Genomic DNA, 23,815 nt, shown 5'->3' with positions numbered 1-23,815 from the left:
TTATGTGGAGTTGGGAGGAGAGGGGTGAAGTAATGAGGCCAGAATGAGGGCTGCAGCTGTGCCGGGTCCAGTAGAACGAACACACACACACACACACACACACACACACACACACACACACACACACACACACACACACACACACACACACACACACACACACACACACACACACACACACACACACACACACACACACACACACACACACACACACACACACACACACACACACACACACACACACACACACACACACACACACACACACACACAGGAGCCACCCAGCCGTGGGGACTCCAGAATGACAAATGACAAAGTGACAAATCTGTCTTCGGGGAGCAGGGCAGCGGGAATGGAGAGTTGTGTTCGGGGGTTACAGGAAAACACAAACCTCACACCACACGGACACAGATAGACAAGACATGTCGACAGAATGTGTCATACACGGAGAGAGTGATGAAAGGGACTGACTGGTCACGCATACAGTGTGAATATCCCGTTACCTGCATGTCTGTTTGCATCTGTGCATGGAGTACATTTGTCGGACATGTCAGCCGCTGTGATCGAGAGGTGCCGGCACACGTCGCTACGGAAACAAACGGCATTTAAAGAGGAGATGAGAGATAAGAGGTTTTCCACCAGAGGTTATTGCCTTTCTCACACTGTGTATTGACTCGCCCAATTGGGGGGGGGGGGGGGGGGGGGGGGGGGCTTTTCGGGGTCGCAGTGTCGAATATGCACACCCACAAACACATTCATCTTTCCAAACTTGTTGTGGCGGTTTACATTGAGGAACCGATCAAACAGAAACAAAGTCATACGGAGCACACGGACACAGCAGCTGGCAGCCAGAGGATCTGGTGCCCATGCACTAATTGGCATCTTCCTCTTGTGAGATGCTGGGAGGGGGGCAGACAAACATACACCACAGCTGAAGGACACGGGGGCACGGGATAAACCCAGGCAAGCGGGGAGAAAAGTGAAGAGGAAGCAGAGGTATCGATCAAAGAGAAGGGGCGAATGTAAACGAAGGAGAGCGCGACACAGACATTCAGGCGGTATCAGTGTCAGCTAGAGGAATGGGGGAGCGGCGGGGAGGCAGGGGAAGACAAGTTAAGGGGAATACTGAGAGGAACGAGGCGTAAACCCCCCATGTGGAGTTTAATGGTTCAGCCCAGCGGTCGAGGGCACTGGCGGGAGTTCTGAGGATGGATCGATCCAATCCATGAGAGGGTTGGAAAACTTTTCGTCTTTGAGAACGGCTGAAGGGTGGAGAAGAGCCGTGAAGACTTAGGAAAAAGTTGGGGTAAGGGTGAGCGAGCAAGTAAGAGAATGGGAGAGAGAGGACAGTTAAAAGGAGAACTGAGGTGATGAGTTAGGAGTAATAGGAATTAGCTCTGTAATGCTGTTTGACCATGCAGAATGCCTGGGCAATGCCGAGCGAGAACACGCTGAGTGTGTCACTCGGAGAGCCAGTCGAACTCTAATGAGAGCTGCACAGTTCATGCATGCAGGAATAACCCTGTAGGTCGACTGAGCACATCCAAAGCACGCTGTTCCAAAACAAACACAGGGAAACTGGCACAAGATGCATAACTAGGGGTCTCAATCCAAAGTTTCGTAAGGATATATCTACAAAAAGACCATTGTTGTCATTTCAAAGTACTACGATTTTGACTCACTTCAGTTTAGGGGCCGCTATTTAATAGGAGATGATTATATTTGCCCATTTTACAAATCAGGTATATATATATTATCAATGCTTTTAAGTCAATTATACCTGGTAAATGTTACAACAGGTTCTTTCTGACATTAAAATGAAAAAGAAAATCTGTTAAAAAAAGTATTAAAATAGTTTTCCTGTGCACCTTAAAAGGTCAGACCGCCTAAAGGGCCGTTGTTTTGTTGCTAACTTCTCGGCTAACCCTTCAATGTACAGTCAATTTACAAGCCATGGGAATTTCAATATATAAGTTTATCCTCAAGATGATGATATGTATTGATGTTTTCACATTGCATCGACGATATTGGATCCTTGAGTCAATATATCAATTCATTAATGGATCGTCAAATTATTATGTGTATTCATAGGGTCTTTTTCCTCATACCTCAATTTTTCCTTTCATTCTCAATTGCATTGTAACTAATTTCATAAAGGCAACACATATAGATAGATAGATAGATAGATAGATCTTTATTTGTCATTGTACAGGTACAACGAAATTACAATAGACTCAAGGTGCCAACACGCAACAACAAGACAATATAAAAACAATAAGACAATATAAAAACAACAAGACACTATAAAAACAATAAAAACAATAAATGGGACTTAAAAAAGGGAATATGTACATAAATAAATAATAAATTAATTAAATTGCACGATTCCCCTCGTATTGCACGGAAGGCTTATATAATTTAAATATTAGCAGCGTTGAGTGCACATATGGCCCTGGGAAAAAAACTGAACTTGAGTCTGTTTGTCCGGGAAGACATGGTACGGAAACGCCTGCCTGAGCGCAGCCGTACGAAGTGCTCGTTACCCGGGTGGTGTGGGTCCTTGAGGATTTTTACTGCCTTCTTAAGGCAACAAGAGCTGTACAGTACCTCCAGGGAGGGGAGGGGGCAACCGATGATCTTCTGGGCCGAGTTGATGACCCTTTGGAGCGCACCCCTCTCTGCGGCTGTGCAGCTGAGGAACCACACGCAGATGCAGTAGGTGAGGATGCTTTTCACGGCGCAGCGGTAGAAGGACACAAGCAGATCCTGTCTGTGGTGGTAATTCCTGAGTATTCTCAGGAAGTAGAGTCTCTGCTGTGCCTTCTTGACGGTTGCCGTGGTGTTGGTCCTCCAGGACAGGTCCTCCGCCTGGTGAACGCCCAGGAATTTGATCACTGAGACTCTCTCCACACAGCCTCCATCAATGTACAGGGGCTGCATGACGGTCTTCTTCCTCCTAAAGTCAATGATCATTTCCTGGGTTTTCAGCTTGTTCAGCTGCAGGTTGTTTACTTTGCACACCGCTAGCAGTTGCTCCACCTCTTCCATGTACGCGGTCTCGTCACCCCCTGAGATGCAGCCCACCACGGTGGTATCATCAGCGAACTTTATGATGGAGTTGCTGGTGTGGGCGGGGACGAGATCATAGGTGTAGAGGGCGTATAGTAGGGGGCTCAGCACGCAGCCCTGTGGTGATCCAGTGCTGAGACTGAGGGACGTGGAGGTGTGGGTGCCAATCCTCACTCTCTGGGGGCGATCAGACAGGAAGTCCTTAATCCATAGACACAAGGAATGGGATACTCCCAGGACTGATAGCTTGGTCACCAGTCTGTCAGGGAGGATGGTATTAAATGCAGAGCTGAAGTCCACGAAGATAATCCGTGCGTAGCTCCCCCTACTCTCCAGGTGAGACAGGGTAGAGTGGAGAGCTGTGGCGATGGCGTCCTCCGTGGACCTGTTGGCCCTGTAGGCGAACTGGTGGGGATGCAGTTTGTAGTTGGTCATTTGATGGACCCCCTGCCACACCCGCCTGGAGTCGTTGCCCCGGAAGTAGTCCTCAATCTTCCCCTTGTAGTCCATCTTGGCCCGCTTGATCCCCCGCTTCAGGTCGGCTCTGGCAGTGCTATACAGCTCCCTCTCACCAGTCCTGAAGGCAACGTCCCTCTCCCTGACCAGGCGCTGCACTTCTCCAGTCATCTTGTTGGGATGAACCCGGATGCGCTTATCCACAGTGACGGAGTCTGAACAGTGCTTGATGTATCCCAGGACCGCTGATGTGTACTGTTCCAGGTCCTCATGTTCGAAAACCCCCCAGTCGGTGTTCTCAAAACAGTCTTGCAGCTGTGGAGTGGCGTCTAAAGGCCAGGTTTTAATTGTCTTTATAGTGGTGGAAACACTTTTCCTGATGGGGGAGTAGGCCGGAATTAGGAGAAGGGACACATGATCTGACTGGCCTAGGTGCGCTAGCGCTTTAGCTCTGTAGCCCCCCTTAATATTAGTGTAGACCTTATCCAGTGTTTTATCCCCCCTCGTGGCACATTTAACATGCTGGTAGAGTCTGGGAAGCACTACCTTTAAGTTGGCATGGTTAAAGTCCCCCGCAATGATGTGGACAGCCTCAGGATACATGCTTTGTTGACTACTAATAGTATCATGTAGCTGACTTAGCGCCTCGCTAGCATTGGCTTCTGGTGGAATATATACTGCCGTTATCAATACAACATTGAACTCCCTCGGAAGGTATCTAGGTCGGCATTTAACTGTCATACATTCTAGGATCGGGGAACAGTGGTATTGTGTGTTATATGTAATACACAATGTGTCAATGAGGTGTTAAAGGTTAATCTTGATCACATTTAATAGCAGTTCACGAAACCTATACACAGCACCACATAATACACAACTGTATGGTATATTCTCTCCCTGAGGTTTTCAGTAACCCCACAATCTTTTATTTACAGACCTTTCCCTTTTCACAGCCTTTTTTCAAAGACGGATAACATTTCCCCTCGTCCTATCCATCTTCCATCACTCACTTTTACCACCCCCCCTTCATCCCTCCATCTCTTTCCTCCCCCTCATGGTGTAAATCACATCAGTGAGCGGGGCAGAGGAGAGAAATCCCTTCTTTCTGAGGGAATAGATTAGGAATGGGCACAGACAACTGGATTTAAATAAAGATCACCTTCCCTACGGGGCTCATCCCTAAACTGGGAGCCAGGACGGACCCACTGTGGACATTTAATGTGTGTGTGTGTGTGTGTGTGTGTGTGTGTGTGTGTGTGTGTGTGTGTGTGTGTGTGTGTGTGTGTGTGTGTGTGTGTGTGTGTGTGTGGTGTGTGTGTGTGTGTGTGTGTGTGTGTGTGTGTGTGTGTGTGTGGGGAAAAAAGTAAGAAAGAGAGGTGAAGCCAGAATGATCTAGAGTGCAGAACCACCTGTATGTACACGTGGGTGTTTCTCTCTGTGTGTTTCTCTGTGTGTGTGTGTGTGTGTGTGTGTGTGTGTGTGTGTGTGTGTGTGTGTGTGTGTGTGTGTGTGTGTGTGTGTGTGTGTCATGCTGATAACTGCATTATAAAAGCAATCTGCACGGAGCATCTTCACCTGAATATAAAATGAGATTTATTTTAAGCGGGCAGAGTTCAGAGAACAAGCATACATGCACAAACACAAGCACACACGTACACCTGCCCGATAACATGCAAATACCGACACCTGAAGGTCAGCTCCTGCTGAACTGTAGCAAATATACCGTTTGTTCCCTGAGCTGGCCTTATCGGAGGTGTCACATGGAGTGAACCCCCCCGCCCCACTACACCACCTTCACTATCGCTGTAAATTTCCCGCCTCTTTCCCGCCTCCCAACCAACCTGAATACACAGCCTGTCTCGTGGCACACGGCTGGTAAACATAATACTGGACACTTTAATAGGATCATAAAGTGTTCGGGATGGAGCTTTGAATCTTAACTGACCATCCCTGTGTAGGCATGCCTGGTGCCCACTATTCCTCATATGGTGATCCAATTCATGCAAACACACAATTATAGGAATCAGTATAGTATTGGATAATTGAAAGGACATGTTATCTCAGCTAGTAAATAGTGATTGAAAGATACCATGGTGTGGATAACATACGTTATACGTACGCTCAGTTTGACTGACACACACGACTAGACAACAGCACTGAAACAATTTTGTGAAATGTATTTTGCTGATTTCTTGTTTTAATGTTATACAGTCTATGGTTATAGGACAGGGATTTCAAAGTGTGGGAAGGTGAGCCTCCCCAGAGTACATACAAACAGCCGCGCCCCCACTCCCAATTATTATTGCTGTTATTATTATTATTGTTGTTGTTGTTGCTATAATGCAGGGGTATTCAATTGCATTTCAAAGAGGTCCAATAAGAGAACATTTCATTAAATGCTCTGTTTTCGCTGTCTACCTTTCTCTTTTTTGAGCACGCCATTTGAAATTACTCCGACTGTTTCTCTCTTCTTGTCTCGTCTCTGTGTGTTTGAATCTATCGTGCTGACTCGCTGACTGCACCAATTTCATTGGCCGAGTAGTGTCACCTGCTTTAAACATTAAACAATACGTTTTTATCTTTTTTTTACATTTTCATCCTTATATGCTCCCGGCAACACACTTTGCCTCCTTATTACGCTCACCCCTACTTTAGTGGGAACAATGAGTCTGCGTCTTTGATGCGCACAGGCGGATGATGCGGGGATGCAATGTAGACAGGAATAAACGCAGATCATCCTCTGGCTGCAGCCTTGACCGGTGCTTGCTTTTGATCAAAGTCAATGCGGAAAACCCGCACTCACACAGGTAGGTGGAGGCAGGGGCGGACTGGGACTAAAAATCAGCCCAAATTGGTAGAGCATGCTAGTGAAATGTCAACGGGGGGGTGCTTGTGAACTGGGGAGCCTCGCTGCGTGGAAACGGCCCGCTGAATGGACCTCTGTCGCCTGTCAGCGCAACTTAAAGGATGCCGTTTAAAAACATAAAAAATAAAGGGCGGTGCCGGCCGTTCTGTGATTCTCCAGAACACACGGATGGCCAGTCCGCCCCTGGGTGGCGGTGAAGGGAATGAGCACTTGAACAGCCTTTTTGGCGAGGTGGGGGAACTCGGTCTCCACAGACAGCCAAAAGTGTGCAAGTGACACTTTACTCATCTTTTTCTCGTAATTTTTTTTCTCACGCTGCGCCTCCCCAGAAGCTCTCTGGCTCCCCCCCAGGGAGGCGCGCCCTACACTTTGAAAACTGCTGTTGTCGGAAATAAAATGTGCTATGATTCAAAAGTTACTTTTTGCTCTGCAACATGTCGAGTCATTTTTACAATAAGATTAGATGGACTTTTATTAATCCTTCATGGGGAAATTGTTTCTCTGCATTTGACCTATCCTAGTGTTAGGAGCAGTGTGCTGCCATTTCGAATGGCGCCCGGGGAGCAGTGTGGGGAACGGTGCCTTGCTCAGGGACACCTCGGTAGCACTTGGTCTTGAACTGGTGACCTTCCAGTTGCCAAGCCAAGTCCCTATCTACTTCGCCACCACCGCCTACAATCTTCTTAAGTAGGTACAACAAATAACTGACATTTTTTTTTGTTAATTGTGTTAATCAGTTTTGAGCAGAGTAAAGAGCAGTTTTTCATCTAGCTATATGTACCTAAGGGGCTATAAAAGACCCCCTGCAGACAAAAATGCTCTTTAAAAAACTATTTGTGGCTGATATTTTCTAGTATTGAAACAAAAAAAGATGCCACCTACTTTTACATTACATTGCATTTAGCTGACGCTTTTATCCAAAGCGACTTACAATAAGTACATTCGACCAGGAAGACACAACCTTGAAGAAAACAGAATCATATAAGAACATCAGGTTTCATAGAGCCAAACATTTCAAGTGCTACTCAACTGGCTTTAGGTAAGCCAGTCCTTTATTAGTATATAAGTGCTTTGTTAATAGTTCTATCGCTCGAAGTGGAGTCGAAAGAGATGAGTTTTCAGTCTGCGCCGGAAGGTGTGTAAGCTTTCTGCGGTCCTGATTTCAATGGGGAGCTCATTCCACCATTTTGGAGCCATGATAGCAAACCCACATGTTTTTGCTGATGGGAACTTGGGTCCCCCTCGCAGCGAGGGTGCAGCGAGTCGTTTGGCTGATGCAGAGCGTAGAGCACGCGCTGGGGTGTACGGTTTAACCATGTCCTGGATGTAGGAAGGGCCAGATCCATTCGCAGCATGGTACGCAAGTACCAGTGTCTTGAAGTGGATTCTAGCAGTTACCGGAAGCCAGTGAAGGGAGCGGAGGAGCGGCGTGGTGTGGGAACATTTAGGAAGGTTGAAGACCAGACGAGCCGCTGCATTCTGAATGAGCTGCAGAGGTCGGATGGCACATGCAGGTAGACCAGCCAGGAGGGAGTTGCAGTAGTCTAGGCGTGAGATGACGAGAGCCTGGACCAGAAGCTGGGTCGCTTTCTGGGTCAGCTGGGGACGTATCCTCCTGATGTTGTAGAGCGTGTATCTGCAGCAGCGGGTTGTAGCAGCGATGTTTGCAGTGAAGGACAGGTTGTTATCTAGGGTCACACCCAGATTCCTTGCAGTCTGAGTCGGGGAAACAACAGAGATGCCGATGTACTTCATTCAAATGTTGATTCACAAGTGAATACAACATAAAGTGAAGGCCCCAGGAATAATTCAAACCTTGCAAACCTCAGTATATGGGCTGCCAGCTCCACCGAACTATACAGCTGCTCTGTAACTCAGACTGAAGGTATGCACGAAGACACTCTCTGCTCTCAAGTCAAACCTCCCAAAAACATCATTCTGCAGTAGTAAGCAAACATGGAAAAAAGCCCATAATGGCTGGAGGGGGACAAGCGAACCAAAATAAACACCCAAATAAACATACACCGTGTGCAAATGCCAAAAACACTCCTCTCCCTGCGCACAGAAACAAACAAAACAAAAAACATCAACACTTTGTCCTCAAAGAAAGAACAAAAGAACGAACCACAGCTAAAATCAGAGCACTTAGCATGCATTATTAATAACGTACATTGGGTTTCCCTGAATTACAGGCCAGAGCCCAACAATGAGTCCCAGGCCTGTTTCCGGCAGATTAAATTCAATATTACAAGAGCACTGGTATGTTTTCATAAGCATGCGTCAGGGGCGACACAAATACTTCCTCAGCGTGGATGTCGTTGTATAAGATTACACCGTTTATTTAAGTGGAATCCCTTCGCTGTGCAATCAGAGAGGCAGTTTATGCATTCATTTCGAGCGTCGTTGCATATTTTCTCAATGCCACCCTATTCATTGTTCTCTGTTTTCATCGCCTTAATGAGCACAAGAGGCAATCTCTCATCTCACAGTGCTCTGTGGAATGCTGTACTCTAAAATAATGCAGGCAGCACACTCACAAGAGTGGGAATCAACCTAAATCCATCATTTTCTGACTTACAGGCTCCTGCATTGGGACTCTTGGAATGTATCATTATTGTACAGCCGGCCTTTTCTCCTGCCCTTTGACACAGTGTTTGCCGGGCAGAGTGATGCATGTTCAAATTTAATGAGACTTTTTCTTTGTCTAAAAGTTGAACCTGAAGGTTTTGGTATTTTTCTAAATGAGTCGGGTTAGAGAACAGGAGCTAACCAAAGCTTAAAATATTCATCGAATGGATGGAGTGAAGAAGATAGGAGAGAAGGAAATGTAGTGCTTTGAAACAGAAACTTAAAATATTCATCGAATGGACGGAGTGAAGAAGATAGGCGAGAAGAAAATGTAGTGCTTTGAAACTGCAGTTCGGTTACCCATAACTGAGATGGTTAAGAATAAAAGAAAGAGCAACAGGCAAGCATCTTTATTACATGGCCGGAAGATTCTTCAGCAGCAGAGAGATAAGGAGACAGCAAAGATTGAGAAAATAAAAGCAGCGGTGAATACACAACTACTCTCCCATGGACTGAAGGCAGTAAACAAAAGTGAGCCTTGGAGGTTTTTTCATTGAGCGTCACCACTGGGAAAATAAAGGAGGAGAAGGGTTTATGCACCGGAGAAACAGGGAATAAGTGTGTGGTAAGTGAAGAAGAGTCAAAAAAGAAGAAAGAAAAGAGAACACGGCGACAGATAGGAGGAGAAGTGTTGTTTTGCTCGCAGGCCCGGTCCTCCTCTGGCCCATGATTCATTGCAAATGAAATGTCACCCTGGCAGGCAGTAATGCAGGCCGGCCCGCTCCCCTGCAGCCTAATTTAATTTTACAGCCATATAAACAACAGTCAGCCAGCAGAGGAAGAGAGAGAGGGGGGTTATTGATGCTGGTGTTTTTTGGCTTCTCATGTGCCAGCAGAGAGAGTGTAAGGGCCCCTGGGGAGCCATAGCACAAAGCACACAGATGGAGGGGACCCCAAAGCAGGCCTGCCACTAACACGACTCCCTCAAGACACACGCACAAATACACGCATAACCATCTAAGTATATCTGCTAAATACTACAAGAAACCTTTTACCAGATTGACCAGAGCCGCAAGTCCAAGTTCAGCGACGACCAAGTATACAATCTGACTTTGAGCCATATGCACTGCTTTTCTTGCAAAATAAGGAGCAAAAATGTCTTTGAGTATGCTTTTTCTCATGGCTCACACAGTTTTTCATTTGCCACGAATAAACCAAAGAGTCTTTTACTGAGAGCAGGTAACATGTCAAAACGATTTTTTTTAGCATTACAAAAAAGCATATAATTCAACAAAAATTGAGAATCAAGGTTGGTGGTAAAAATCAAAATGTACTTTAATGGATCCGAGTCCCTTTTCCAGGTCATAAAAATGTTGCTTTAGTTTTGGCGAAAGAGGGTTAGGGTTAGAAGTTAACTACCTTAAAACTAAACCTTATACTATTAATGCTTATGAGTTCCTGGATGTGTCTTAAAATAAAAATAAATGGTTGGTTCTTATGTGTTTTATTTCGATTTCTAGAATAAGAAGAAAATGAAAGTGTGTTGAAGTATTCCAGTATTAAGTAAATGATGAGACCCATACATGAGTTGCCTACTTTATAATTCCTCTGGAAACCAGCCACATTCTGAATGCTTGTCGCTGACAGCGTGAACTATGCTTGAGTTTGTCCTCCGTGTTGGTTAAGTGAGATGTGCTGGCAGAGTGGTTGCTGCAGTTGACAGCCACTGAAGACGGTATACAGTGGGAAGAGTCAGCAGTGTCCCCTCAGGCAGCCCCCGGGGGCCGGGTCAATTTGTGCTCTCCTGTTAGAGGACATCACCTCCAACACAGCCGGGCCGGGCAGACAGAGGGAAAGGCATCTGCCACACACACACACACACACACACACACACACACACACACACACACACACACACACACACACACACACACACACACACACACACACACACACACACACACACACACACACACACACACACACACACACACACACACACACACACACACACACACACACACACACACACCCCATTCAATGTTTAACATATCTAAAAAAAAAAATCACATTATTTCTTTTGCTTAGTATTTCATGACTTTTCCTAATTTAGTGAGGACTAATTAATAAACATAAAATGAACATGAAGATCTTTTTTAAATGTCCTGAACGCACTTTGTACGCATCAGTGTTCCTTGGGGTCAATTTAACCCTAGGCTGTTTTAGTAGTACAACACATAATGTCAATATTTTACACATATTTGTGTTGATTGTGTAGGATTATATATTGAGGTGACTATTACATGCAAATGTATCATTGTAAAATAAAACGACCCTCTGCTTTAGTTATTGGTCCTTTAACAACATCAAAAAGATCTAACTTTAACATTTTATTTCAGTCAGTGAGATTCTATGGTGATTTATATATTTTTCGATAGTCACATAATAGGAATTCTGGATGTATAAAGGGGTCTGTAGGGGGGAAGGTTGGGGTAATGTTTTATTTAAATGTCTATTTAGGCAGTCAACTAAGATACCTAAAGCACCAGAGACATACATGTTGGTTAAAATGTGGAATATAATCATTGTCTTGAGTTTTAAAGGGTGTAAAGTAAATCTGAGGATAACAGGAGGGTTGGGGAAAAATGTATATTTTCAAAAATATAATTGACAAATCCTTCGAGGCGTACAGTCGGTACCACAGGGGATTTCCTCCCGTGGGATGTGTGTGCCAGGAGGATGAAGCCAACATAAAGAGGAGAAAGTGAAGGCCTTCCTGTATTGCCACACACAGCTCTGACACAGCTTCCTGCCTCCATGACCACTGCTTACAGATACCACATACAGAGAAGCAGCCTTTGAGATGGACACTGAAACTCTTAAAGCTAGCAGGTATTCTATTCAGGAAATCAAGAGGAAACTCTGCCTTTTGCCACTAGGCAGGATGTGAGCTAGAATCCCACACACATTCACACACACATTTACACACAGCTATTTGGCTTGCAACCCCCTGCTCTAGTGACCAGGGATTGCTGCATATTATCATGTATTCAATGGACAAACATGCCGTGCAAGTGTTCCGTCATGGTCGTCCAAGCTGTAAATTATAACAAGCATTATTCATTTAGTAAATTAATGTGTAGTTAAAGAGGCCCAATTATAATTCATGGGGTTTTCCCTTTTCATGTAATTTAAATGGTCTGCAAAGGAAAAATAAAGCACTTTTTGAACAATAAAGCATGTCAAAATGTTTCTAAATATATTGCTTTAGAGCTTCCGTTCCGTACTAACCTAAAATATTGTTCCTGCTATCACACAACGAGCACATTTCCTATAGTCTCCCTGCCTGCTTATTCATCCTTTGCTCATCCTTTCCCCTCTTATAGTTCACGAGCTGGTCTATCTTCCTCCATCTGCCTTACAATCGCTGCCTCATAAACCGGGACCAGATTTATCCCTGTGCCAAATGAGAATAACGACGTGGGAATAGATGAGGCAGAGGAGATGAGATAGGGGTAAGGACAAAGAAAATACAACGCAGGGCGAGGCCGAAAGCACGCGCTTGGGTGTGTGTGCATGCATGTGCGCTGCAGTTTATTGGGGAGACGATAAATATCCCTCACAAACCTGCATAACAAGCTGACACCTCATGTCCTCTTAGTTTTGTTTAATGTGTATTTCATGCTATCATTTTCTTTCAAAAAAGTAATTCATGCTCAGAAACTGACTATGTGGGACTATTTTGGGATTTAATAAATGAACCAACTGTGTGTATACGTGTGTGTTTGTGTTAGGTGTCTTTGGCACAGCATGCCTCCGAGCCTCCCTGCTGACTGTGACCTTCCCTCCAAGCAGGCGGTCCTGTCTCCCTCCCCCCCCCCTCCTTCCAACCCTGTTCTGCTGTCTCCTGCTTCCTTCCCTCCACCCTGCCATCCTCCCTCCTTCCCTTCACCCTTGCCTCTGTCATCCCTTGATCCACCCGTCCCTCTCTGAGTCTGACTGGATGATGCTATCGGCCCTTGATCCAGAGCACGGAGAAGGGGCTTCATAAATAGACGATCCATCACCGCCGGCAGAGCCAGTTAAAACCACATGACACACACGCCATTGATTGTCTCTGTAGGTGCCAAGGCACACATTTATACAGTAAAGACAAACAAATACATCCGACTGTGCTAATGTACACACATCACTTGAATGAGTTTCCATGCGTAATGAGACGGTGTCAACAAACAGGTACATGTGGACTTCGTTATATATGCATTTATGAAGCCACAGGCCACTGCGCTAAAGATAAACACAGATCCAAGCAAACATAAATAGGACAACAGTCCAAACTGTGCTTTTGTGTACACATCTATGCAACCAGGTCAACCGGATACCTTGTGCAAGATGTTCTGTGTGTATCGAGTGTGTGTGTTGCCTGGCAAAGATGTACTTTGTCAGGCATGTGAGAACTCGTGTTTTCCCATGTCCGATTTTTCAATCTGTGCAAACATGCCGATAGTTCAGTGCACCACGCCGACTCGCACTGTTCCGCACTCCGCCCTCCCAGTGTGTCCTTTCTTTGTGATGGATGATAGGGAAGGAAAATAACTAATTCAACAGTAGATTTACATTGTTCTGGATGGTAAGCATCACAACACTACAGGGAGACACGTAGACGTAGAGAGAGAGAGAGAGAACATACAGGGGAAGGGAGGTTCCACAGCAGCGGTTACATGTCGGTGTGTGTTTGCATTGCGTGATCGGTAATTGATTCAAATAAGTGCAATCAATTAAATAATGAAAATACTTTCCATCTTTTACATCATGTGTAGATTTACTTATTCTAAATGTGGCGGCGATGAGTTGTGACAAGCAAAGGACAACAACCAAGGCTAACTGTGATGAGGCACCTGTCAATCACGGCAATACAACTAGAACACATCCTTCTCTTTAAACCTTAAAGCGAAACAAGAACTGATTTTCCTCCAACAAATACAACATGCATTTCCTTTACAGTAAATCATACTCTTCCTCAACTCTGCACAGTCAGGTGTTTTAATGTTGAAGTATTTGTTCTGCTACAAACCGTGGCCTAATTTGGTTAATTTTCGAAAACTTTTCAAATCTTCCAGACAGAGTTTTTGTAGCATTTACTGCTACGCTAACCCAATCATTTGTTGCCCCAGATAGACTTCGAAAGAAACTCTTAATGTACGTGTTGTGTAATGGACTCAACTATTACAAAAGACATTTTTAATACGTTTCCTCACAGTATACATTCTACATTCCGTTTGGATCTACCATCTAATGGCTATTTAATGGACTCTATCTTAATGGACTTTGGCATTAGCCTCCCATTCATTAAAGTTGCATGGATACACAATCCGAACACAATTGCAGACATATTCCCATCCACCGAAAGCAGCTTGGCAAGGACTGTGTGTAATCTGTGTTGCAGTATAGAGTATACCGTAAGCAGTGTGTCATGTGTTTTAATAAGATCCCCACTCAAAATACAGACGGAGACAGTGGGTGAGAAACACAGAGAAACACTAGGGAGATTTAGGCTCTGGGAGTTCGCTTTTATTTTTCATTCTTTTGAGAGACACTTCTGAAAAGAGTTGATCTTGCCTTCACAAGGCCAGTCTTCCTCTTTGTGGCTCAGCACTGTTCATCGCATCACAGGAAATTAAACCGCATAAAGAAAAGACAAGAAAGCTCTGCGTCCTCCAGGCTGTCATCTCTCCATTTCTCTGTGTGTGCGTGGGTGCGTGCGTGCGTGTGTTTCCGGGCAGTCCTGCTTTTCTTTTCTCGAGGTAACCAGTCTGAGACACTTTCAAGGTAATATTTAGAATTCACGCAAATTGTGAAGTATTGTGGCGGCGCTCTGGTAAAGATCATCTTTAAGGGAATTACTTATTTGAAACGAGACAATACATAGTTCACCAATAATTACCAAACAATCATGGCTAGGTTTATGACTGGCTGAGGCTAGGTGTTACTCTAAGCTTTTAGATGTACGTGCATTGCCTGCCAAACAGGTCATGTTTCCGTCTCAGTTTCATTGCATGTCTTTCGGCATTTCTTGGTCAGACAATCATGAGAATTGGTGGAAGGGGTTAGCATTGGCCAAATAAAACCCATTGCATTATGGGACGGATCTTAATCATGGGCTCGTGGACAATAAAGTGTATTTTCTATTAACATTGTGTGATTTGTTCACACTGCATTCAGAACGATCTGAACAAATGTGTTCTCAACTAAAAAGTAAAGTAAGGCCATATTAAGTAAGAAGCACAACTCCGGAACAGCTATCAACATGTTGACTGAACACGCTGAGCAATACATTACAACATTTCTTATTTTTAGCATCTATAGTTTTTTCTACATCATGACACAATGTTCACAAACACCTTATTTTCCAACTTCTGAAATGGAACCACCTGAGGAACGTGGAGAAGCACCATTAAGATAAGATGGACTTTTATTAATCCCCGTGGGGAAATTGTTTCTCTGCATTTGACCCATCCTAGTGTTAGGAGCAGTGTGCTGCCATTTTGAACGGCGCCCGGGGAGCAGTGAGGGGAACGGTGCCTTGCTCAGGGACACCTCGGTAGCACTTGGTCTTGCCGGGACTTAAACTGGTGACCTTCCAGTTGCTAAGCCAAGTCCCTATCGACTTCGCCACTACCGCCCCTTAGCCTTGATGCAGGTCTGTCCGAATGCATGTGTATGCGGTAACCCATGTCAGACGTCCTCTCTATCCCCCCCCTGCACCCCCTGCCCCCAATCCCCCGGTGAGCCAGTGGAACAGAGGCTCTACGGGAAACCTCTATACCACAGCACAGTGGAAATGTCACCCGTAACACTCGCCTCAGGATGCCAATCACTTCACACTGCTACCCACAGTGAGGGTGTGTATGTGTGAGAGAGAGGGAACAACGGAGGAATACATCCGTGTGTGTAAAGACTTAATGTAACAATTATTTAAATAATGTGAGCACAAACTCCCCCTGGACTGCAGCAGAATATAAAATAAGATTTAGCCAAAGAGTACGTCTGGATTTATCGTATTTGTGCTCATCGGTGTGGGAGCCTCGGAGCGCTAATGAGCCTGTCCATCCAGGGGGATTATGGGTTGTCTCGTCAGTATTAGGACTGCAGGTGTGTGTGGGACTTTGCGTGATTATACATCAACACAATGTGTGTGTGCCGAGTGCTAGGCAGAAGACAGAAACAGATGGAGTGGGTTATGAACAAATAACGCACATGGGCCTGTGAGGGAGTGGGAGTGAGCCCATGTCTGAGCATGCATATGTGGTTGGTTTTTTTTTCATGGCAATGCGAGTGTCCAAGAAATCCTGGTGTTCATTAACACACATATGCGAGGGCGTGAGCATTTACGTGACTCCATGTAAGGGGGAGGGTCTGGTGCAAAGAGGCGCAGGTGTCGCTGGAAATGCCGTCCACTCTCATTGGGATGTGGACTCGGTGTTGAATGGGTATCAGTGTGCACCAGGGAGGGAGCACGACAGGGACGTTGATGACAAACGACAACAACATGATGAAGGCAGGGGGATGGAAAGCGGAGCTGGCAGAGGCTTCCATGCCAGGGGGGCGGGCACTCTGTCCTCACGGCAGGCCCCTCTGCCAAGCTGCGAATACAGAGACGACAGCCGGCCTGTACACACACACACACACACACACACACACACACACACACACACACACACACACACACACACACACACACACACACACACACACACACACACACACACACACACACACACACACACACACACACACACACACACACACACACACACACACACACACACACACACACACACTCTCTTATACACTGAATAGCAACAAACGGGGATGGCATGAAAACACCAACACCGTTGTGCAAATTCACAGCAGATTTGTCATACACAAGGTTTATTTCTAATAACTGGCAACTGCACAGTGAAATATACCCTTTTCTTTTACTGACTTGAACATGTGGACAATCCATCATATTGCCAGTGAACGCCTCGGGGATACGAGAGGAGAACTGGTTGTGCTGTTTGAATGATTGACAAAACAAATTAATTCTGCAAATCCAGTCACCTTTGACTCTGCACTTCGAGATTCATTTAGGATATTATTTCTTCATTTCTCTCCTGCGACCACGGTGAGATCTGCAAGCTGAAACATATTACTGCTTTAATGCCATTCCGGTTAAGACTTGATTTTGAATGAGCGCATGTGTGCGTGCACCGCTGCACTCGTTGTCTTTTGAGCATTTCAACAGAATAAGTCAGTTCTCTCAGGTTAAGTGGGGGCAGACAGATCCATAGACTGATCCCACATTAATGTCATGCAGATGGAAAGTTATTACTGGAGGTTGAATGGGGATGGAAACAGACGGTAGTGGTACAGCAGGGCAATTGCTCAATAGTGCCTTTTCACCTATAATATATCATATTTAACAGAAGAGGAAGGATGCACATGGATGGCAGGCAGCGGGCACATGTGTGTATCAGTGTGTGTCGTTTCCAGTCGTGGTACTTTGTTCCCTCGAGCCAGAGTAGGTCCTTTAATGGCTTTTCAAATCTTTCTTACATGACACCATTGCATGTGCACATTAACACTGAAACACTTACATCTTCTGCTGCCGTGCCACTTCAGGACACACAGGATGACAGTCGGACATAATCAGACTCAGATTTTATTTTCAGGCCACGAGTCTGCTTCTCCTCACCCAACCTTTTTATGTGTCAAGTGTGTTTCATAATCTGTGGCTCATCAGCAGCTGTGGCTTGAGGGCATCAGCGCGTAAAACCTTTTTGGGCAGCAGTTGTTTTATGGGACACTACGTTGGTTACAATCACAGACGTTTCTCTCTCTGTTTCTTCTCTCCTGTCTTAATTAACAAACTGTCACATATAGGCCTTAATACATGTTTACACCAGTATCTATTACAATTTGTATCATTCAAATGTCTAATATGTTTTTATATCGGATATGGAGATTTTCTATGACGATTATTGTCAATGTCCTGTGTAAAAAAAAACACTTAATATATATTATTTATATAAAAAAAACGTCCTTTGTAGGAATGTATTTTTTTAAATAATCTTACAGATGTTTAAATGCTTTATTTGGTTTAGGAAGAATATTCTCAACCTATAAAAAAAACTTTAAACACCGACTTTTTAGAGACGGTTTTCCCATGTTGATATCAACATTATGTTAAGGACTCCGTTGTGATTGGTCAACTGTCACAACGTCAAATGTCCCGCCCCTTAGCCTATCATGTAAAATGTATTTGAGCGCTAACCAATAAAAACGTGAGTGTTACGTATTAGTGATGTCACAGAAGTTATCAAAGAAATAAGAACATTTCCCCACAGGGATATATCTAATGTTCTTAACTTAAAATATCCATAACTTATTTGAATTCCAACAGTGAGTAATAGTATACTCAATCATATGTCCTGTGGTTCATTGGACAATATTCAATTGGTCCTAAAATGATTATGGAAATGTGAACGGAAGGGAAAAATGGGGGAATAAACCGGCATGATGAGTAACAAAGCCGTCCTAATAATCTCTCTTTACAGACATCCTCACCTGTCACTCCTTCATATCCCAGAGTTGTTCTTTCCGGATGTTTCCCTCCTTAACTGAATGTTGGATTCAGCTCAGCGGTCATGAGTGAGGCAGAGAGAAATGAGGCTGTCATGTTGGTTGAGTTAGCAACATGATTAAGCTGAATGCCAACCTTTTCTAACTTTGACGCATTCATGTCGTCTGTATTTAATTCATGAGTCTGGTGTAAAAGACTGAAAGTGGTACAAGGAGGCAGGGAGGAGAGGAAAGGAAAGGATGGAGGGAACAAGTTGTAATCTGCCGGTTCTTCCCACCGATCCTGCCCGAGTCCAAAGTTTCCTCATCTTGTTCTGCTTTGTTTTTCCTCCATTCTCTTCATTACCCCCCATGATTTGCACTGACGGCCCGTCCACACAGCGGCGGGCGTGTCTGACACTCGACCAACAACCAATCACATGAATCTCCCGCCCCTGACACACAAGCAGCGGTTTGATTGGCTAGAGCTTGTACTGGCATATGATTCGATTGGCTGACGATTCTGCCGAGGCGTCAAAAGTTGAACATTGCTCAACTTTTGCAGCGAGCCACGCTCCGCGTCGCTTCCCACGATGCAGTTCGGCTAAAAGTGACGTCACCCCATTCAACGACGTGAATGGGCAGAAGCGTTGGAAGCTTCAACGCCGGGCCGTTATTCCTTTTGTTCACATCTTTCTACTTCCAACCCCCTTATATTTATTCTCCCTACTCCCCCCTCCCCTACCGTCCTTCCTCTTTCAATTTACATCACCCATCCGTTCCCATATCTCACAGGGATCTCTCCACGCCACCATTGTGTGCGTTTGAAATCATCTTCAGCTTTTACAACTCATATTTTATGCATTCGGATCTCATGCATAGCAACTAACAAATAGCAACCACGAGAATTCTCTTTTCTCCCTCTCTCCCTCCTCCTCTCCCCTCTTACATTTTCATTGATTTCCTTGCTCATAATGTCCTCTGATTTATTTTTGCCTCAACTTCCTTCCTTTCTTTCTTGCCTCCTCCTCCCTAGGTGGAGGTAGGCAGGGGGAGGATGAATGGTGGATGCTTGGCTTGCCTCCAGCCAACACTTTCAATAACCAAGGGACATTTGTAATGGTCCTTCTGCAAGTGAGCACGCGCGTATAGGTGCATGGCAGTCTATGTGGGTTGGTTTGGTCATTGTATTCAAGTGTCTGTTGGTCCTAGTGTGTATTTGGGATGTCCACCCACTTCTTGTATGGCTGGCCGGCTTAATAAATACGTCAGATGCTTCCCAGGAGAACGTGAATTAATTCAAATGAAAGCTGGGGAGAGAGATGACTAGCAGTAGCTGGTGACTGGAGAGGATGAGGAAGGATAGAGAGAGGGAGAGAGGGGGACGACCAGATGGGCAGGGGTGGCATCGCGCCAGGGAGAGCTGGTATAAAGTAGAGGGGTGAACAAGTGAGATGAAAGACAGAAGGAGGGTATGAAAGAGGAGTGAGATGCTAGAGAGGGAAGAGTAAGTGATCGCGGCTTAGAGAGGCTTTTGTATAAAAGGCACAATCTGTCGGAGGGAAGAGAGGGACAGGATGGTTTAAGGAAGTAAAAGTCAAGGAGGAAAACGCAAGGCGACGTCCACGAGACAAAGAGGAGGGTTGATGCGGACATGACAAGAAGTGACAAGAGACAGAGGGGTGAGAGTGCGACAGAGGGAGGGAGTCTTCAGAAGCATATGATTGGTCACTCCTGCCAACATTTGGAGCACACACACTCTTTACACACACATTAGATACATCTCAGAGCCTCTCCGGCAGATTTCAGCATGTTAACCTGGCTCACCCCGTCTCACCCTGCCACACGGGCTCCACAGGGGTCAGGGAGAGAGGGGCGGGGACAGAGAAACAGCATTAGTATTGGGACGAAAAAGTGGGAAATGAGGAGAGAAAAGCAAAGAGGGGGGGGGTGGACGGTTTAGAGGAAGTCAAGAAGCACCGCTGAGATCAGTGGGGTAGAAATTAAGTGCGCTCTTTGTTGGCGGTGTAGGGAATGCATGGGGGGCATTAAGAAGGGGGAAAAGGGAGGAGAAGGAAGGCGTGGAGTAAATTACAGAGGGAATGAGAGCAATCGGAAGGAATAGCAGGGTGGCTGATGCGCCTGGAGCTGGAACTGTGGAGCAGCAAACAACAGAGATACTAAGAGAACCTGCTGAAGGCACGCGCTGCACTCAGTAATTATATGGAAAGAGCAGCCTGGCTTAATTAGAACAGGATGGAGCTCATGAGTGTGACAGAAACAAATACACATGCAACATAGCATTTGCGAGGTGAATTATTACATCATTTATAATTCCCCCGCGTGTTACCGCTGGTGGCTTTCCATAATGAGGTGCATGGACATGCGAGCGCTCATCACCGCTACTCCATGTATGCAAATGTGCGAACGCATGCAGAGTGGAGATGTGAAGGCACGGTGATGCGTGCGCTTATGGAACTTGCTGACCGCGAGCTAAGGCAACGGATGCTTCTACACGTATCACTTCTGACTGATCTGTTTATTTGCGCTGTGAATCCTAGCTGCCACAATACAGTGAAACAACATGTGTGTTTTATTTTGTATTAAAACAATAAGCATGTGCGGGGGGGATGTTTGAAATAAACTGCCTCTGGAGGGAACATTGGGATCGTAGCCTTTGCAGACCATTGACATGCACAATAACCTACAGTATACAACACACTACAGGGAAAAGGGAACACCACAAGGAGCATAATTGGGCCTCTTACACATTGCTGTGTTATTTGTGCTTGTGAATCCGAGCTGCCACAATATAGTGAAAATAAACGTGTGCTCCATACTACTGACATGTTACAAATGGCATAACACCGTGGAGAGAAAAAAACACAAACCGACTATTTGTGAGGTTTTCTTGTTACATAAAGCTAACTTCGTAATAATGAGAAGATGCATAATGAGCAAGTGATCCAGTGCTGCCCGGGTCTGTTGTGACGGTTACACTGTGTGTGGCACAAACACTGCACAACACTATCTGCTTACACCTTTATCAGTAGCTACTCAATACTATTGACCTGCACCGAGAGGCTCAGTGCATTTGCACTCACTCAGTATCACAATTAGACCCAGGAGTAAATAAGACGTAGTTACAATACCTGCACACAGACACGCGCGGACATGATTGTAACATAATGGTTATGAAATCATTGCCAGCCTTGCATTCATTACATCATGTTTCGCAGCAGTCAGGCATGCATGTCATACAGACAACTCTCTTACACACACTGCCGTTATCGCATCAACCATTTGTATCAAGCACATAGAAACCCCATGTCTGTCTTGTCCACACGAATGAAATCAACCTACAGTAAGTGTGTGTGGCTTCAGGCACAGCATGCTAAAGAATGTGTGTCCTGACTAGATGTGAGTATGAGCAGTCCCAGCGCAATTCTTCAGCTTAGTGGAGCATTACGGCTGATCAATAGCTCTGGTGCGGTGGGAGATGTCTGAGGTTGGGCTGCATATTCATACCAGTATGTACGGCAGAGCAGAGGAATGAGGCAATGACGAATGTGTGTATATATATAGGTTTTTGTGAGGGTGGATTGCTCTAAGGGGGCGCATGACAGGCCCTGTCACCTAGCAGACCACACTGTTACCAAGTTACTTTACGGAACCCGGGGAAGGTTGAGCAGCAAAGACACAGCATATCTCTTCCTCTGGGCTCCCTGTCTTTATCAGTGCTGTCACCGGGCTTTAACATCCTCGTCTGCTCGCGCCTTTGGCAGCAAGCCCGGCCCGGCCCGGCCCGGCCCGGCCCGGCCCGGCCCGGCCCGGCCCGGCCCGGCCTGTCCTTTTACTCCCTTTGCTCCTGCTTTTCCTTCCACAGTTTGTGATCCTCCCGTCACTAGTTTTCTTTACTCCCTTTCCAGTGTTTTCAGGCTTTGCTGACGGCTCATTATTCTTCTGCTCTCCGTGTCTGTTGTTTCGTCTGTCCGTCAGATTGTATTGTCTTCAGTTGAGATGTTATAGTAGAAAAAGCATTGTTGGTAATTACAGAGCGCAGGTCAAGCAACACTCCATTTGTCTGGCACACAGGCCAACTGCCAATATCAGTGGGCAGTGCTCGTCCACAACAGAAGTGCTGCAACACAGCCACAGTTCTGCATCACTAATGATCAGCATTGTTGATTCTACCGACTCTGGCTAATACTTTTTCAATTTGTACTCTTTGTCGAGCCAAGTGCTAGTTCTGCTTTCCCTTGTGTGTTGTGCTTCTACCCTTCTTTTATGATTCTCTCCTGGTGTCCTTTTTGTTCTTACCCACCTGCCTGTTTGTTACCTTTGTTCTACTTCTCAACACATCTTAGTCATACAATCCCCTACGCCCAAACTCCTTTTGACAGATGCAAAAATAAAATGGTCCAAATTCTGTTTCAAATAAATGCATATATCAGAATGGTGTCTCAACAGGGATGGATAGTGCCCAAAGCACTATCCAAAAAAAACAACGTTTAAACTTGTATTTATAAAATACCCGGCTTTAAAATCACACCCATAAAACAACACCATTATTTAGAGGAGACAAAACTGAACACTCTAATACACCCAGTCTGCTGTCGAATGACTACAACACCCACGTTGCATTGCACAACAATGCAAGATGGAGTGTGAAAGCCAACAGCAACAGTCGGCGATCTAACTGGTAACTGTATGAGCAATAGGTTGTGACAAAAGATTCCAATACTGTCCCTCTCTGTTTACGTCAGAGTGTCACAGGCTACGCCTTCACCAAGCTTCATGGGAGTGTGTGTGTGTGTGTGTGTTATTTCAGGACACATGCAAATGTTAGAGGAGAGGATGTGGTGTTAAACTCAATAGGGCACTGCACCAGACCACATTAGTCACTGTGTTCACACAAAGCATTCAGACAGGCTTACGGCCCATACCACGCCTCGCATGTCGATAACACTACGCATGACGCGAGATTACATCACAGAGCGACCAAGGCCCTCAGCATGGATGTCATTGTTGAACAATAGCTGGCATGGATTGAAACGGAGCGCTTCTATATTTCCAATGTTAAAAAATATTTTAAAAATAACCTTCACTCAGTAATATTCCCTTTGTTTTGACACTTGTTAACTTCCTGATTTTTTCCTTCCACATGCAATTATTTCTACTGTTCTCCTTCACCCTTACAGTATCTGTTGCATCTTCACAGCTCCAGTATCTTTTTTCACACACTTCAAC

At 45.3% G+C, this 23,815-nt stretch overlaps 1 protein-coding gene across 4 annotated transcripts in view; it reads right to left on the bottom strand.

Moving 5' to 3' along the window:
- LOC117455135 (ephrin type-A receptor 7-like) overlaps positions 1-23,815 on the bottom strand; it is a 179,895-nt gene that overhangs the window by 112,351 nt on the left and 43,729 nt on the right. The window lies entirely within an intron of this gene.

This window comes from Pseudochaenichthys georgianus, chromosome 11, assembly GCF_902827115.2.
Source record: "Pseudochaenichthys georgianus chromosome 11, fPseGeo1.2, whole genome shotgun sequence".
Lineage (NCBI taxonomy): Eukaryota > Metazoa > Chordata > Actinopteri > Perciformes > Channichthyidae > Pseudochaenichthys > Pseudochaenichthys georgianus.
Note: the sequence above shows the minus strand (reverse complement) of the source record. Positions and strands in the feature narration are given on the sequence as shown.